At 46.6% G+C, this 17,593-nt stretch overlaps 1 long non-coding RNA gene across 1 annotated transcript in view; it reads right to left on the bottom strand.

The window, feature by feature from the left end:
- Positions 1-1,188: 1,188 nt before the first annotated feature.
- LOC112989013 (uncharacterized) overlaps positions 1,189-17,593 on the bottom strand; it is a 60,956-nt gene continuing 44,551 nt past the window's right edge. The window contains exons 4-6 of the long non-coding RNA XR_003260691.2: positions 2,281-2,568; positions 1,508-1,698; positions 1,189-1,385 (exon numbers count right to left, since the gene is read on the bottom strand). This is a non-coding gene — a long non-coding RNA (uncharacterized LOC112989013). The remainder of the gene's footprint in view (positions 1,386-1,507; positions 1,699-2,280; positions 2,569-17,593) is intronic.

The raw sequence follows: 17,593 nt of genomic DNA, 5'->3' as shown, positions 1-17,593 counted from the left end.
TGGATCAGTTGAAGAAAAGCCTGATTAGGGTGAAGAGGAAGAGCAGACGTGGCCAGCAAGGGAACAGTGAGGGAAACGGGGATGGTTTCTCTAGAAGAGACATTGGGAGAGCGATGAGGATCTGCTTCTACGAGGAAGAGACTAACCTAATCACCGTGCCCTTGGTGGTTAGGATGAGGAGTCCTGAATTTAAATTCCAGCAAGGGAGATTGATGTGAGACACTAGGGAAAACATAGATAAGGAAAGAGAAGTACCGGAATAGATTGTCAGGAAGGGGTAAAAGAGCCGTCGCTGGCGGTTTTCAGGAACAATTTAGACAATATCAGTCAGCAATGACGTAGGAAAAGCTCATCCTGCCCTGGGGCAAGGAGGTGGACTACGAGACCTCCTATGTTCCCTCCCTCATCTAGACTCGGTGTCGTCTTCGCGCTGTTTACACCCTTCGTCTCAGCAAAACCCTGGCCCAAACCAGGCCACAGACCAACGGGCAGATGAAGAGCAGGGTGTGAAATGGCAGCAGACCCATTTGCCCACCTGGGTTTTATTTCTGGGGGTGGCATTCACATGGAAATTTGCCACGATTTGGGGGTTCCTGGGATTCCCCCAGGGATGAAGGTCTCCATGATGGGTTGGGTCACAGCATTACAAGGTCCGAAGACCTTCAAAACCAAACAGCCCGAGTACCTCCTCTGCCCCCATCAGCCCCCCACCACCTCTGACACATTTTGCATTAAAACAGCAACAGCCACAACCCAAACTTGGAGGAAGAAATGGTCCCTGCTCAGGAAAGATACTGCGGAAACCTGGACTGTTTTTTTTTTCTGTATTCCCTGCTATTTACAGGGATGCTTTTTTTCCCCCTAAATTCATTATTTGCCTTTATATATATATATATATGTATTACTATTTTAAAAGAACCGGCGCCAGAGAGGAACTAGACAGATAAGCAGTGGGAAGCTGCTTTCCTGACCTTGTGGGCCAGGTTTTCTGGTGTGGCGCAAGCCAAGCTGCCTCCATTGTACTCCTTCCAAGGAGACCAATTTTCACCCGCTGAGGATAATAGAGCCAGGCTCATTTACACCAGCTGATGAGCTGCCTTATGACTGCCCGAGATCCCAGATGTGTGTTTCACAACAGCAGAGCCCTGGTATCCTGGCCAAAATCTAATTTGAGTTGATTATGTTCTGTCTCCTTAAATTCCCCCTAAGGTTTCAATTGGATTCTTCTTCACTTCCTGTCCTAACCTGTTGTGTAGCGTCGATGTGCAGAGTTCAACAGCTGCTTTGTTCCATCCCACACTTAATAGCTCCCCAGACAGCTATGGCTCTGAAAATAAATTGGAAATTGTTTCCTCATTATCAGGAAGGTGCATTTCCAGAGCTACCTAAAAAAAAAAAAAGAAAAGAAAGAAAAAAAAGGGCAAAAGAAAAAGGCAGATTCTCCACTGGTGAAAAAAACCCAGCACAACACTACTGGCTTCGGAGGGTTGTGCTGGTTTACACCCACCTGGCCATTGACTTCACTGAGACCACGGCAGTTTGCACCGGCAACTGGTCAGCTGGCTTCAAGTGGAGCTGAACTGTTTTTCATCAATCAGGGCATTAATCGTCGGCTTTAGCAGAGCTGGGTCAATTTATACTTCACCAAACTTTATCGGAGTCAACTTGCACCAGAGAAGGCTATAGCTTCCATCTCGCCTGTAGTTTAATGACATAAACATGTATTTTGATGATAGAAATACAACTTAAATCATGTAAAACACCTATCTACCAAGCCTATGTGGGTAGTGCCCCACACTATGTGTTTTAGACTTAGCCTTCCCCACTGAACTGGGCCCCATTCAGTAGCAAATTAAACATTTCAAACCCTTGCAAGTTTAGCCCGTTGAGCATGGAGGAAACAATGCTGGCTGAATTATTCAGTGTGAACTATTTTGTCAAATTCTCTTCTCTTCCCTGCTCTTTTACGAACTGTCAGAGAACACACTATGATTTTCACCCATTTATTCCCAACTCTCAGTGGTTTATTTTTAGTCTAGAGGTTTCTCACCAACTTTGTGCAATGAGTCCTCCGTTAATTATTCAATGTGTCAAATTTGCTCTTCGAGATGTGTGAATAGGAATTAAGGAAAGGTTTAAAAATAAGCACAGGCTCAGTGCTTTCCTGAACTGAACTCATAAACCCTCATGCTTCAGGGCAGTCTTTAATGATGTGGATTAGGAAGAAACTTCCCCCATGGACTGCTTATTTCATAATCTGACACTGGATTTTTCTCTCACCTTCCAAGTCATGCATGCAAACTAAACTTGGTTTGCAAGCTTTTTCACCACAGGGCTTAAACGGACAGGACAGATTTCACCAGTGCTGGTCTCACTCTTCTCCCCACTTCCAGTGTCAGGAGAGGTTGCGATCAACGTGAAAACACCGTTGCAGGAGGCTGATTCTACACGAATGAGGAGAAGATGGGCTGCCTTTCGCAAGCCTCCTTGCAGCTAGCTGCATTTTTTTTTCTTAGAAGATATAGATCTTTCCTTGTTTGCAGATTTTTGGATCCCCACCCTCTGTGTCTGGAAGAGGAAGGAGTGAGAGGACAAACAAAGATGACTACAGTGATTTTTACAGATGGAGCTTTTTTCTCAACTCTTTTTCTGCTGCCAGAGATGGTAGTGACACTGGAGATGAAATAGCACTTCTGTTTCTTCTCAGACATCTCAGTGGAGGACTGAGAAGACATGAAAAGATAAATAGGCCAACTTCTGCTTTCACTTACCTGGTATAAATCTAGCTACTCCCAATTTAGGCACTCTTAATGTACATCATATACATGAAACAACTGAGTATTAAACTCCTACTTATTTGATTCCATACCTTCCTGTATGTAACCCAGAAGGAAAGTAATAGAGCCACTCCAGATTCGATCCTCTCAAATTTAAAGAAAAATAATTTCCAGCATCCAGTACTATGCACCATGTGTGTGAGCAAGTCTCCAGGGTCTTTCATGGAAGTATACGGAAAAGGCTCTAATATCACAGAAAGGAGAAGGCATCTCTCTAACATGAGCCAGCACCAGATGCTTCAAGGAGGAAAGAAACAGTCCCCCAATAAGAAGGTTCCTCGGCTTAAAATCTGAGGCTTTCCCTGAAGAAGCAGAACTACATTCACTACAAAATGTACAGGCTAGCTCCAAAGCCCACATAAAGCATCCCAGCTGCCAGTAAGACCAGTGGAGATGCACCAGTTTGCAGGATTCAACCTTCTCATTTGTTGCTTCAAGACTTTTCTACCACAGCTAGGCAGCATTGTTGTTTGTATTAGACATCTAGCCATTTCTTTCTCTCTTTCCCTCTATTCTCCATTCTCACTACTTCTTTCAGGCATGTTCAGATCTCCAGAGGGACTTTCCTGAGAACATCATGAATGTAAGAAGCCTGGGGGAAGCACCTGAAGAAACACTAGCCTGTCATAGCACAGGCAATATGGGTTTGATATGAACCTGAAGATGGCCAGAAAAATACTGTAAGCAAGGCTCCGATCACCACCAGGTTCCTGCCCAGTACAACCAGCGCACCAGCTCCTCAGCGAGCAGAGTTCAGCTTAGCTCTGCTGGCTCCGGTGAAGCCGCACTGATTTGCACCAGAGGAAGATGCTGGCTGAGTATCTGGCTTCCTTGGTGATTCAGGAGCAAGTGCTGACAACAGGCTGGGAAAGGCAACGGATGAGTCTCTGATCCTTTTGAGACCACGTGGAGCTCAAGGGCAGCTCAGGAGGTCAGTGATCCCACACATGCCCAGAAAACGAAGGGGTGGGGAGGGCAAGGAAGGATCAGAAACAAAGCAGAAGGATTAGCCGAGAAAGTCACCAGGACAGAGCAGCAGGCCAGTGCTCCAGGCTATTTATGCTCTGATCTCGCGCTGGCAAAACCAAGGCTGAAATCAACCCCAGCCCTTGAAGTCATCCAGAGCTTGCCTGGATAAGGACTGAGCCAAGAGGCTTTGCATGAATAAACCCCCCAGGCATGGTGAACTATTAGAGGAATAGAGTTAATCTGAAAGGGGTTGGCTGGGGGTGGTCAGGGGGAGTAGATGTGGCTGGAATTTGGAATGTCTTAATTATCCCAGCAAGTTGTGTTGACTTGATTAACCCAAAGCCCAGCTGCTTCCAAGGTTCTGGGTGAGTGGGAGGGTTTCCAAAAACTAGTAAGGAGGGTGGGGCCGGGACAGGGTGAAACTCCAGCCTGGCGCTGCCGACACGGTGCCAGTGTGAACAGAGGAGGTAGAGAGGGGTGAGACGGGCTGGGTAGAGAGGGAGAGGCAAGAGGGGGAGCCACGTGTCTTGTAGCCTCTCTGAAGCTGAAGATTAGTGAATGCAATGGGTTTTTAGCCTCTCTTCTGCTTCCCAGCCCACAGTACAAGACAGTGATCTGCACCCTGAGTACACTTTACTGCCACTTCCAAGCAGAAATGGCACCTCAGATGACTGGGCCTGTCACCCAAAGAATGGTGAGCATCCCCAGAAAGAGAGGAGCCGGGAAGGAACAGTGCCAGCACAACAGGCAGCGGTTGGGCTCCCTCTATTCATCATTCACTAAACTGAAACTGGGGAGAAGGGGAAAAATTGATTCTGGAGCAGTCGGTCCAGGCTGAGTATGTTCAGGCCGCCAGCAGAAACTAGAGGCAAGGACACTGGCCATGCATTGAGGTTTATCATGTGGCTTAGCTGCAGGTCCCCATCTCTTGTGCACAGCTCACAGCAGCACTGGATTGCAGCTGAGGCTGCTGCAAGCTGCTCCTCACATCCACTCAGGACAGAGCAAGAAGGCACAGATAAGACTGCAGCAGGCAAGGGGGTTTTGGATCAGGCATGACAAGAAGTTTTTTAACATGGAGGATAAGTGAATTTCCTAGGGAGGTTCTGGAATCACCATCATCAGAGGGTTCTTGTCCCTCTTTTTCTGAGAACAGATTAAACAGATATCTGTCAGAGATGGATTAGCGCTGATCCTGCCTTGAGGCAGCAGCAGAATCAATGTAACCTCAGATGGTCCTCCCAGCCCTTTCTTCCGTGACTATCCATCACAGGCACAAGACAAACAGTGGCACCACTTGCAAGTGGGTGATGTGGCATTATGCCAATGCCTGGTCCATAGGGAGGATAAAGACCTGCCTCTACAAGTGATCCCTGCAGGAGGGAGGCAAGTCTCCTCCAGCTCAGGCCAGCATTTCGACTAAGGACTCTTTTATTACTGCAGGTCCTTGGGAGTGTGTGATGGACAAAGTCACTGAGACCAAGGCAAGTTGTGGCCTGACACGGACTCTCATCAGAGCTAGAAACCGAGAGATGTCAAGAGTGGGAACCTGAAAGAAACAACCATGTTGCACAGCAAGACACAGACCATGAGATATTTCCCAAAGGGGCAAGAAAATGTGTCTTAGCTATTTTTTAAGACGATGGTCCCAATCTTCTGGTAACAGAAGGAGAAACACTTGCAGCTGGTCATGGAGGACCCAGAAGATCCATCTCCAGGAGCAGACACTTGCATAGCTGATCCCCACATCCACACCATGGGAGTGCAGGCAACTGCCTGCCCTTAGTGACAACAGGCTGTGAATTTTACCATCACAGCCTCTATTCAGATGGAAGGTGGACCTAGGAAAACAACCAGCTGAGTTTCTAGGAGTGACACTCTCACCTCTTCCCCTTTATCCTCCTCTCCTCCACTTCTTCTCTCTCTCACAATCCTGTTTGCCAAGAGAATCACCAAAATGAGCAGCTGCTCTTGAGGCACAACAGCAGCAGACTCTGTAGATGGGCTCAGGCATACAAAGAGACACCAAGAGCTCCAGAGACATTCCTCAATTAACCCCCTTCCCTCTGGCACATCAGCCAGATTCTCCACTCCTGCTCCAAAACCAAAATCAGGTCTCTGGAAAGCCCATAACCACTTGGCTTGCTCTGCCAAAGAGAGAAGGGAGTGTGTTGTTTTATTTGGTGTTGTTTTAAATCCTGTTTTGAATAGATTGGGGAACTGATTAAAGCAAGCATGCTTACCTGAAAAACACAGAGCCATTTGCACAAAGTTTGTGCTGAGTGGGCATCGCACATCTGAGGGACATTAACAGGGCAAATCTCAGAAAATGGGCCTGAAAACAAGACACAAGCAGAAGCCAAGGGAAAGACCCATCATTTCCAGCTGTTCTCAAGAGACGAGAACAGTGTGGATTAACTACCCGGGCTGAGCACATTCCAGGCAATACCTGTGGGAGAACTAAAAACGTGCTGGAGAAGGGCCAAAACATGAAGGATCAGCATGTACTGTTCGCATACTGCTTAAGCTGGAAACAGCCTGACTCCTAAAACGCAGAGGAGAAATTAATGCAGGTCCCATTACAGACTCGTGCACCAGCAGTGGACGTGGGCCAGAGGGTGACATGTTTGGGAGAACCTGAGTCGTTCCAACACTGCTTTTATTCATGGGTTTCTTGGTCCACAGGCAAGGTAGTCCACGGCTAGTCTGTGATACAGCAAGCCTGAAATGGCCAGTTCTTAAAGGTGACTTCAAAATTAAGCCTTAAAATACATTCAGAGCAGTGGTCCTCAAAGCACTGATTTGTTTCTGTGCTCTTAAACTAAAGTTCCTTCTTAGGTGTCCAAGGAAAAAAAAGCAAAGATAAGGTAAGTGTCACCCTGTAAGGTTCCTTTCAGAGTACTTGCCAATGGGAAGAAATGCCCCTAAAGCTGCAAGGCTTTTTGGGCTTTTACATGGCTCACTTCCCCGAGGACAACACAAAATTTGTCAGGGCCATTTGACAGAAGCCCCTCACTTCCCAGAGAAGCCCCTTTTATCCCATGTAAATCACCCTAAATCAGTATCTCAGAAAGAAAATCCTTTCTGTTTGCCAAATCCCCTTCCAAACTTGCTAGAGACAAAATCCAACTTTACATTCCACCTCTTCCCTCACAAGGACTCAAACTCAAACCTCAGTTTGCCCTACTCTGGGAAGTTCTAGGTTTAAATGCAGTGTATTTCAGAACTCTCCTAAGAGGTTTTTGAGTTTGACATTGATGCTAGCCAAAACGTGGGGTTGAAGTCTCCTTCTCTGTCACTGTGGCAACAAGTTCTACAGACGCACTGCATGAAGAAGGTGGCCTTAAATGCAGAGCCAGATGGATGGATGGAAAAAGGGAGCTGGCTCCCACCCCCGTGGATTAAACTTCTAGATTCTCCTCCACATCCCGGCAGCTTCATATGCTGCTAAGCCTATGCACCCGCGCTGGGCTCCAGCGGTAGTCTCCTGCAGGTGCCAGATGATGCCATCATGCTCGGCCTATTTCAACACAAAAATATCTTGGGGTTCTTTCAAAAGTGGCCTACGTATGACCTGAAGGCACCAAATCCCAAGTAAATAACATCAAATAAATTAAGTGAACAGATAATGTTTCAAAACTGACCAGCAAAACAAAAAGATCAAGCAACTTTTGACCCAGTTTTTAATTCGCCCAGAGAGGCCCAAGGTTAACTTCACAGCATTAGATCAGACACAGCACTGAGCCTACAACCACTCAGTGTGGGTCCATGTATATCTCTATCTCCATGGTGAACAAAACTGCTGTGGAGCAGCCCATTTACCTCCAACGTCACACCTACACGGTGTCAGCCAGGATCCTTTCTAGAAAAGTCCCAGCTTCCTTACCCCAAGGGCAGAAGGGACAGAACTCAAAGCAGTTGGGTTATTCTTGTAAAACATGAACACCATCAACTTTAGCCATGGGCTTCCTATAGGCAGCAGCATGGATGCACAGGTCAAGGTCACAGAGAAAACTAGCCCTGAGCTGGTCTCCTGAAGACCAGGTAGACTTAACCAACATGCCTTCTTTCAGAAATATAGACCACCAATAAACTCTCCTAGTGTTAAATGGTGGCAAGCCCCCAAGCAGAGGACATGGCTCTTTGTTGCTTTTAGCAGCAGGGACAGAAGCAAGATGAGAAACACTGCATATTTCTGTGAACGGAGCAGCACCCAACTGCATCATTTCTCGTCTCAGACTCTTGGCTCTGTCACAAAATGGGATGAACCTGGAGTCATAAATTATTATTCAGATTTGGGTTAGCTTTGGGTTTTTGTTTTTATAAGGCAGGGATTACAAACTCATTGAGATAAACACCTTTCCTTTTTTTTTTCTTTTTTTCTTTTTCTAAAGAATGCCTCCAGGGACAGGAGAGCTCTAGCATAAAATAGAGATACAATCTATTACAACACAGAAGCCATCTGTCACTGAGATAAGCACGCAGACTATTTATTACCCAGCTACAGCAACCAAAAAATTAGTCAGAGATTCAACCATCTAACATAATCTTTCATTAAAAAAGTGGTTAATGAGCTTCCCAAGAATGATAAGAAATGTGTTGAAACCTGAAAAAAAAGAGGGTTTTTTGTTGCTTCTTCTGCAAAACAAGGCAGAGCTGGTTTGGTCTGCAGCAAAGCTGGGTGACTGAGTTTTGAAAGGGCTTCACACAATCGCTTGGTAGCTCCAAGTCCTCACTGCAAAGAATCTAAAAACAACAGTATCATGTCCACAGCTGCTGGTTTAGCCCTTGGCAGTTTGAAAGCAACAGGTAGAAGATACCACAAGTACAGTATTCATGACACTGCTTAGCCCTTGAACAGCTTTTGCAAATACTGGGGGTATGGCTGTCAACAAGTTCTTAGGTCAAAATCTCTATTTCCACCGGACCCTCTAATTCCACCTTTCTGCATCTCCAGAATCGCATCCAGCACTCCTAGCTGCTCCCGTACACTGTGTTACCTCCAGCGCAAACAGGTGTGAAGAACTAAATGGGAAAGTTGACTCCCAGCAAAGAAGTTGCAACTCCAGCTGTTGCCAGCTGTTGGTACAGCTGTTGGCACAGTGTTGATAGCACGGAAGAGCCCAATTACTTTTCACCGTGCATGTCGGAGGGCAGCTCTTCAGCCAGGGAGGCTTACTGGCCCAGCCAGCCTTGTGCACCTCCAGTCTGAACTCCTCTTGGGTCAGGTTGCAAGTGCCTGTATGTGCAGACATAGCCATCGAGGTTGGCCTTGGTGGGCTTAGAGGAGCCATAACCCAAGCTGAAGTCCATGAAGAAACCTTGGATTCACCCTGACAAAGCTACTGTGTCCCCACGACACCTTTGGCAGGCACAGATTTCACCATGGCCGCAACACACCAGGCAGGCATGCCCTCCCTCCTGCAGCTAAAGGCAGGCACCAGACACCGGCAGGACTTCATGCAGGCACTGCAGCTTGCCCTGGGGCTCACTGCTGAGTGCGGTCTCCTGCTCCTGGTTCTGCCCTGGCCAAACTTACTCTGCTGCCTGCACACTCTTGGTGCAAACAAGAGGAAAGACCAAGCCAGAAGGTCGGCAGTGCATCACTACTCAGTCGACATATGTCTCTAAGGCACTGAACAAGGCTGAAGAGCCTCCTGGGAGCACGACCAAACCTCAGCTTTAAGGACACAGGAAATAGGAGGCCTCTTTATTGTCATTCCTGGAGCAGGTGGGCAAGGCACAGGGTGACAGCCAGCACGTATTAGCTGATATTCGATGGTATTGCTCCCTGCCATATCAGTGTCTCATACTGCAATTAACCTTAGGGACAGCCGTAGATGGCCCAGTGCAAGGTCGCAGCCCAGCCCAAAGACACTACCAGAGCTATGTGACTGCCCTTCTATCTTAGCACATGCCTTGCTTCAGTACTCCAGGCTCTGAAGAGCTAGCTGAGCCCTGTTGCATCCCCTGAGGCGCTCACAGCACCCTTTCAACTCCATTTGGTTTTCCTGGAACTCCAGGCGAGCCCAAGGTGATTTCCTTGGTCAAGATCTAAGGGACGTAGAGGGCACTGCTGGAAAGCCATGGACTTGAGGCACCGGTGCACAGGTCTGGCATTTAGGATTGCAGGTTGTCGCTCTGCTGGGTTGCTAACTTGGTAGCATAACCACATGCACTGCATTTTTTTAATTATTATTATTATTTTAATCTTACTGCTTCCAATTCCCCCGCCCCCTCCTCTGCTAGATCAAAAGAACAATACAGGTCTGCAGTGCCAGGAGCTGAGTGGATGTTTACACAGTGCTTTGAGATCCCCCAGGTAAAAGGTGTTAAGTGCAAAGCACTGTCATTACAATGACATGGCTGCAAGCTAGTCTGTCAAACCTCCACCCCTGAGCTCATTAAGGAACAGGAATAGGGAGCCACATTCCTGCCTGTTCTCGACTGCTGTTCCAGTTTACGGAAGGAAAAAGTAAAAGTTTAATTGCTTTGTTTATCTCAAATGCCACCTGCAGCTGGTTCCTCCCCTACCCGCTCTCCTGCTTCTTCTTCGCAGTGAAACAGGACCCGTCTTTGCCAGCTGACACCAGAAGAGCAGTAAATAAAGCTTCCAAAAAAGGCAGATTCAGGGACTGACAGCTTGGACTCGCCTTTCCTTTCTGCTCCAGTACAAGTGGCAGGAACAGATCTCGCAGGAGGATGGGATGAGGGGGCTCCTCTACACTCGTCCCAAACACACTTCCCCATTAGCACCTTGGGTATCTACTGCCTCAGCAGCTGGACCTCTGCCACCGTGTACCCCTCCTGCCCCTACACACCTCCCCTCACCCCGTAACAGTCACAGCTGCCACCAGCCCTGAACAACGCTCACATTCGTGCTTCAAAGCGGAGAATCAGATCTCAAACACTTCTAGGGCCAGAGCAGCAGTGCAATGCAGAGCAAAATAATTCAGCAAATGCTGGTGCATTGCTTTGCTAACTGTGGGCAAACTTTCTGGCATGCTCCATTCTAGGGGACCATGCCCCTCATATTGCAAGCAGTAGTATGCAGAGAGCCTCAGGTGACCCCCTACACCTTTCTCTTTGTAGCAACAAATGTGAAGTCGGGATCTTTTTTGTCCACTTCCTCCAGTACTATAAATCAGCATAACTTTAGCCTATGGAGACCTGCCAATTTACTCTGGCTGAGGATCTGTCCCTCACGTCCTCTTTACTTTCCTTGCACTATTGGAATAGGAACTATATTTCTCTCCTATTCGTTAGCCCACTGCATAGATACCACTGTGGCAGCAGGGCAGAGACGTGTAGTATGGATGTCACCAACTGCACATCATTAATAAGGAAAAAAAGTATTTTAAAGATGTTTTTCAGGGGAAAGAAGAGCTTTATGACAAGGGATATATTCTTCCCAGGCATAAAACCTGCAGAGTGTCCCCACAAAGTGGAATTTTGCACAAGCAAGGAACTTTGTCCCACTGTCTCCTAATTGACCCTTAGTAAACCTCAAAATTTGCTTGCACTTGCTTACAGGAGGCTGGCTACACCTAGATCATTTACTGTGACTTGCAGATCTGATGTTGTTTGGTCTTTCTCTACCAATGCATAAGAGATTTATGGCAGGGTGTAGCCATCTGGATGTATTAATTCTTTTCCTTTGTTGAAAGACAGCCATAAAACCTACCCGTCTCCTGTATTTTTCAACACAAATGCAAGTAGAAAAAAATCATGGCAAGGAGGAAAATATGCTTGGCACAACTGAAGCGTTCTCCACTGAGACAAAAACAGAATCAGGTCTGTTTTGGGGTTTTTTTATTATTTATTTATTCTCTCCTCAAAGTGAAGGCAGAAGCTTCCTCTGAAATCAATCAGCCGAAATAGTTACATCACCTTAAGCAAGAAAAGTGTTGTCATCACTAGTCCTAAAGTCCAACAGCAACTCCACTAATAGCTGTGATTACTCTGGGACACCTAAAGATCTTCTAAAGATCCTGGTATTTACAAGGTGATGGGGGTGTGGAGATTTCAGTCAGCACAAAAGCAGAGGAATCTGCTTCCCGTCTGCCCTGAGAAGCATAAAATTGGGAGCTGGAGGACAAGCCCCAGTCGCGATAACAGAACTGTTCAGAAAATTATCAGAACAGAAGGGTCAGATTGACCCTTCAGCCTGGACCACTCATACCTTTTGTGGGGGCACAGCATCGCTGTGTCAGTATCACCCATTTGCAGGGTGGTACCACAGCCCAAGGCGCCCTGTGCAGCTGTTTTGCTTACGTGGTGATGCTCTGACCAGTTGCATCCAGTACCTGGGGTCACCGTAGCTGTGAAAGGATGTCCCACAGCAAGCTTCCATCCTGAAAAGAGCTGCTCTGGTAGAAACCTTTCCTAGCTGCCTCTTATTGCCTAGACCCCTCTAAGCCATGCAAACACAAGCTGAAGGCACAAATATCGTGTGAGGTAACAGGCCAAATGCATTACCTCTGTCCTGTGGCTCAGCATCACAGACAAAACTTGAGAGATTTAGTAACATCATCCTTTAGACTGTGGCCAACACTGAAAGCTGCCAGGGGTATGCAGGAGGAAGGGTCTGCAGGAAACCATCAAATAAAGAAAAAGATGGAATAAACCACATCTAGGAAAAGCATCATCTGGAACCTCTCCCCTTGCCTTCTTCCTTCTGAGGTCAGCTGTTGCATCATCTTTTTCTCTCACATCTAATTCTTTCTATCTAATGCATCTGAGGGTGGGTCTTGTCCTCACTCCACCGGCCTAATATCTGACAAGTTCACGGACTCAGCATTTCCTCGAGGCAATGAGGTCTGCGGGCCCAAGGTCTGAGGCACGTTCATACACGATGCCCCACATGTTATGCTAAAAGATCGCACAGGCAGCAAGGCCGATCTCTCAGGAGTTCAGCACTATTCAAATTAAGCTGCCACTGCCACATTAATTCCCTTTGTATAAGCTTTTTCAGCTATGCTCAAGCCTTTAATTACCTGGGAGTGTCTAGTCTCCCAAACCCCACAAAGACCCTCCCAGACCGCATCCCCAACAGGTGAACTTCCTCCCATGGCCGGAGGAGATAACCTAGAAGCCCCACTGCCACTGACACAAAATCCCCCGGCAGTAGAGTTGTGTCTTGATGGACAGGAGCCCATGCAGTTTCTAGCCCCAAGTTAACTCCTCGCGAGCGGCAAGGTGACCCGCAGGCTGGTATCCGGCCTCTGGCATCACAGGATGCGGTGCCAGGTCAGAATCGCTCCAGCCCAGCTGGTGCAAATGCCCGGAGCGAGTAGGGCTTCACGCCAGTAGTCTAGTGCACAGGCGTGCGATGAGCCAGCAGAAGCACAGCGCAGGACACACACTAACAAGTCCTCAGGCCATGACTATCCCTGTGCAGAACCCGTCTGGTCTTTTCCAGAGCCTCCCTCCTGTTTTGGGTTCCAGAATGGCTTTTTTCTGCCTTCCTAGAGCATTAACAAAGCCCCGGTAGCCCCAGCTTTGCAGCAAAGCTCCAGCTCAGAGAGCTGTATTTTTCCATTTCAGCCAGATAATGCACCCAGAAGTAGGGGAGAGCAGACTCTGAACCCCTGCCTCATCTCCTCCTCTTGATGAATAGCACTCACCTGATGAGCAGCTAATCAGCACCTCGTTTCTCCTGAGGCCTTATGTCGAGGCATGCTCCTCAAACCCCGCTCTGCCAGCAGAACTCTGCCTCTTCCCCACGCTGCTCAGGGGCTAATCAGAGAGACAAATAAGAGTATGGGACAGGAGCACCGAAGCTAAATATTGGTTGTATGGGAGCACTGCAGCAAATACCAGTCTGAGAAACTTCAGTCATTTCTCTCTCTCTTTCTCCATGGCAGCTTTTCACTCTCTTTCCTGCTCCCACTCCATGTGGACCTCCAAGTCTTTTGTACAAGCACCGGTAGGGATTCCTATTTGCTTTTTAAGCTGAGATTAGTTCCTAGGTCCCAGTTCCAGGACACAGTTTTTGATTTTTGGACCCTGATCTTAATTCCCTCCACTGAAAGTCTGAAAGAGAGAAGGCAAACTACAGCACCTCTCTTATAAACTAGTCCAGTTTCACACAGAGATGTCTGAGACACAAATGAGTCAGATCCACAGCCAAGTTAAATTCAAAAGACTCGTGGAAAGGCAATGAACGTTTGTCCAAAAAAACACCATGTTTGAAAGGGGTTAACTTTTTTTTTTCAACAAAGCCAAACTTCTGTGCTGTGTGATATAGAGGGTCCACAGACCCTTCCAAAATGAGACTCTGTTGTATGACAGTCTATGACCAAGAACTGTACTTGATAAGTTTGAGTCTTTTCCTACCTATCCTACAAGACTTCTCTCTGTCTCCTTCACAAGAGAAGAGGTACCATGTACGTGGAGGTAAACACTGTAAATCACACCCTGGGGTTTTCACGGAATAATATTCCTGATTACCTGCATTCCCATGCACAGGATCTTGAAAGAGTCACAGGGCAGAAGACCCTGGTCAATCTGACTCAAGTTTTGCGCAGAGCCAGCATGACGTGAGATAGCATTTACTCCACGTAGAGTGGAACGTACCAGTCCCCCAAATATCAAATCCTCCCTGCATTAATTCAATATTTCCAGTGAGCTGACTTTGGACACAGCAGCAGGCAAACACCCCTCATCAGTCCCACCCTTTTTCTCAAAGGAGTGTTTAGTATTAGTCATTTATCATAGCCAGGCAAAGCACAGGGCTTTTTAAGTCATTAACCTGCAGGGGAGTTTTGTCAATGACACACTCGTGATCCAGCTGTAAGAAGGAGAAAGGAAAGATTCCCATCTTACTCAGATAATTCACCTGTTTACGTGATTCAGTGCAGCAGATGGATCAAACCAAGCCTCAAACGTGACATGCAAACCTGCACACACATGCCAGATCAGGGGCTAGAGCTTTGAGACTCATAAGCCTCTTTTGTTCACATTTAGACTTCAACAGAAAATGCAGCATCCTGCAGAATCAAGGTGCTCTTGTGCAGAAGCCTAAATCACAGATTACGGAGTCTAACTACATACTTGTGTGCCTATAGTTCTTCCAGAGCCTTGCCAAAAACAGTGGCAGCTCCAGATCCTGAGGAAAGTGCTCCCTTTCATTCCCCTGGGATTTTGCCCAGAAGTTTTCCAAGGGTTGCAACCACATGGTTTCACATGGCCTTCAGCCAAACTCAGGGATAGTTTCAGCCACCCATCAGTAAGTAGGTGAAAAGGGAATCTAACCAAGCCATAGGGCCTGTTCCTGAGATGTACCACCACTGAACTCATCCTCCACCTAACGAAGAGAAAATGAGGCAGAAAGCCATATCACTAGCTCAGGAATCATGTAGCGAAGCTCATGACAAAGCACAAAATGAGCCAAGAAACCTGCACTCCCAGCTTAACCGCAGAGATAATTGCCTCTATCTGAAGTGGCTGTTGGGAACTTAGCTCTTATAGACTGCTGCGTTTTGGTTGAATGCAGCCTAGGAATGAAACACTGGCCCTTTCTCTGGCATCTCTGCCCATTCCCAAGTGGCCAGTGGGCTTCCAGGTCCTCTTTTCTATAGCTGATGCTGGAATACAACCTTCTTCGAAACTAAGAAAATATGGTGCAGATGCCTCCTAAAATCCATTGTAGATTAGAGCCTAGCTAGATACAGGTAACTAATTCAGCACCTGTCTGTGGTGGGTCATGTGCAGCCTAGTCGAGCTCTCACACCTCAGGAATTAAGCTAGCCTCTACACTTTTAGACCAACAGACTACTCACTGAGGTTAGATCAGAAGTCCATCTAGCCTGATTTCCTGGTTTCGTTGCTGTCTGGTAGAGGATGCTCCAGGAAGGAGCATGTGCAAGGAGGCAAGCACAGAACAAGCCTTCTCTTGGTGTTGACTGCCAGCATTGACTGCCAGGCTGGCTCTCGGCAATTGACAGATTAAAGATTCCTGATAGAAAGTTTGCAGGCAGACTACTGTGTCTACTAGCTCCAGTGACCTCTCCATCCACCTATCCTCCTCTGCTGACTGCAGGGTTTTCACACCTGCCTCCAATGTGCCTGGTGTTGGACAGTAGACTAAAATAGAATGCAAGTCGGGGCTAGACTGAGAATTTCCATATCCCAGACAAGTAAAGTAGCAGCCAACAATGCTGACATCATGATGTATAAAGGGGGTTGAAACAGGTAAAAGGAGGAAGAAGCCCCGAGAGACATGGCAGAGAAAAAAATAAAAGTTTTCCATCTTCTGTTGTGGTGAATGATCAGAGAACACCAAAGAAAGGCAGTCCACTAAGCATGTCATCTCTTATTCTATATTTTAACCCCTTCAAAGCACCATGGGGATTTCAGCTTCACTGCAAAAGGATCCCATAAATCTAGTCACATAGTGTAAAACTCAGCTATGGAGCTGGTTTGGTCTGGGTCCTAACCAAGACTTGACAAACTGATTCTCCAGCTATCCGGCCAATAGAATACTCTGCAAAATAGCTTTCTTGATTTTTCAAGTAGAAAAATCAGTGAAACAAAATACTTGCTTAGAGGTCACAGCAATCAAGTCAGAATATCTCTTTTGGTCTATTTAGTATAATTTCACATTTACAAAAAATCAGAACAATGTTTAAACTAAAAATACCATTGCAAAATGAAACAGGAAAAAGCTTATTTGGAAAAGGCAACAAAAAATATTTTATTTTCCAGATGAAGCTGTTTCAAATTTTAAATCAATATTCACAAGTATTTTTGATCCAACATGGCATTTTGGGTAAAACTTTTCCCAAAATTATTTTTTGCCAGAAATGTTTAATTCAGTTCTCCTCATACCAGTCATGCTAAATGCCAGTGTCTTGGTTGAAATGAAAGGGGCAGACCAAGCTTTTAATTCAGATTCAGAACAAATGATACAAAAATCTCTTAAAGTTATTCCCATGAATCTTTAAGTAGCTGAGAAATTAGTTTCTTCTTCTCACTTGGGACACTTCCAGACCTGGAAAAACTTGTTCCAAGTGAAAAAGAAAAAGGGTGTATTTGTTGCCAGGAAAATGCAAGCATCGCAACTGACCCAAGAATTTCGCAGAGGGGCTTCAGATCCTGAAATCCCCTGCAGGGCCACTACAAGTCTCTAACGGGGAATGATTTCTGTTCACCTTCACATGGAGCTACATTCCTCACTGCCAGTACTATCATTCTCCATTTGATACCTATTATGGGTCCCAGGTCTCTTCCCCAGGGTGGAAATGAGCATGTCAAGAGAAGCAGAGTACCGGAGCTGACATCTGTCGCCTTGTCAACAGAGGAAAGTTTTGCCTCAGGTGAAGATGTTCAGATTGGGCTGGGCTGCGTGTTTTCCAGTGGGTTCTAGTCCCTATCAGCTTCACCCATTAGTAGGCTGGTGTTAAACAAGTTCAGAGGCAGGTGTGGCCCCGGCAAGGAATTTCTTTGACTGTGGGAAACTTGCACTGAGAAAGAGTTTTTGCAATGCCTGTCTGGGCATGTAGGAAGCCTGTCCCCAAGGTCCCATGCAATCTTTGGAGGTAGATATAACATTGCCTAACAGAGAACAGCACCCAGAGAGAACCAACTGGTGGTACCCAAAGAAAGCTCTGATACTACAAAAGACCAAGAAATGGATCTATATTAATTAGAAGACTCATTAGTAGTATAAGGAGACAATACGAGCATCTTACATGGTACAGCAAGCCAGGTCCAGACTGCAGCCATGGGAGGCCCAAGATCTCACAAGGTCAGAGCTCTTCACACCATTTTTTCCTCACAGATGG

The sequence above is a fragment of the Dromaius novaehollandiae genome, chromosome 4, assembly GCF_036370855.1.
Source record: "Dromaius novaehollandiae isolate bDroNov1 chromosome 4, bDroNov1.hap1, whole genome shotgun sequence".
In the NCBI taxonomy this organism is placed as follows: Eukaryota; Metazoa; Chordata; class Aves; order Casuariiformes; family Dromaiidae; genus Dromaius; species Dromaius novaehollandiae.
The sequence above is the reverse complement of the archived record's forward strand: the minus strand, read 5'-3'. Positions and strand labels throughout refer to the sequence as shown.